We start from the raw sequence: 1,058 nt of genomic DNA on the forward strand, positions 1-1,058 counted from the left end.
GTTTACTTCAAATCTGCTGCTTAGACCAGGAACGCGCAGTGCCCTGGGGGCTGCGGACACGGCCTGCTCTTGAGGCCAGCTCAGGCGATTCCGGACCCTGGGAGCGCGGCCCTGAAATGGGTGCCTGGAGCTGAGCCTGCGTGTGTGGGAGCCGCCGTGTGGGTGGAGTGTTCCAGATTAACCTCCTCTAGAATACAGTGTTATTAAAGCATAAGTACTAAAATGTGCTGATTTGAANCATTAGTAATCATTGTTTTCTTCATCTTTAGTTTTAAACCAATAACTTAAAAAGAAAATGCATTTCAGTTAAAGGCATGATTTTCATTCAGTAAAATAGTTCATGTGTGAAGCAAAACATACACTTAATGAAAAGAAACTACTCCTTGCAGTTTGTGCTGTGTCACTGTTTTAAATTTTAAACACAAAAGGTCCAAGGGCTCACCTGAAGTGACAGAATTAAATCACTTAGTTCTGCGTCGTCCTTTTTGCAGTCCCTGTGCTATCACTGTTTACTTCAAATCTGCTGCTTAGACCAGGAACGCGCAGTGCCCNTGTTATTAAAGCATAAGTACTAAAATGTGCTGATTTGAAGCCTACATGTATGTCATTAGAGCTCCACAGTAACCACAGCAATTATTTAGAACTTAGACCGACAAGCGTTTTTTGGCCGAGGAGGAGTCATTTGTCATTGGCATTGTTTAGAATGCCACTGTGCGGCAAAAATAGAAAGCAGACTGGACCTTTGGTGGGTTTTATGGTTGTTTTTAACATTTCTGGAACAATCCACCCCATTGTGGCCCTGGCTGGACCACTCCCAGCACCCACCTCCATCCGCTACCCTATCATTTCGCCCCATTTGGGAAAATCTCTGGTTCTTGCTGGTCACAGGCACTGCCAAGCGCACACAGAGGTTCCCACCCGCCTCGGCTCCACGCTGTGAGGCCCATCCATCCCCCACGCTGAGTGGGTTAGAGCTGAGAAGGACCCCAGGGAGGTCTGCTTAAACCTTTTAGTCTGCAAAGAAAAATTTTATTTATGGGAGGCTTTTTAAAAAAAAA

The 1,058-nt window shown here is 45.6% G+C and overlaps 1 long non-coding RNA gene across 1 annotated transcript in view; it reads right to left on the bottom strand.

Annotated features, from left to right (window-relative positions):
• Positions 1–533, bottom strand: part of LOC103610756 — a 6,978-nt gene extending 6,445 nt beyond the window's left edge. The window contains exon 1 of the long non-coding RNA XR_552234.1: positions 443–533. This is a non-coding gene — a long non-coding RNA (uncharacterized LOC103610756). The remainder of the gene's footprint in view (positions 1–442) is intronic.
• Between the last annotated feature and the right edge of the window lie 525 nt (positions 534–1,058).

Source organism: Galeopterus variegatus, unplaced genomic scaffold, assembly GCF_000696425.1.
Source record: "Galeopterus variegatus unplaced genomic scaffold, G_variegatus-3.0.2 Scaffold11725, whole genome shotgun sequence".
Taxonomy (NCBI): Eukaryota; Metazoa; Chordata; class Mammalia; order Dermoptera; family Cynocephalidae; genus Galeopterus; species Galeopterus variegatus.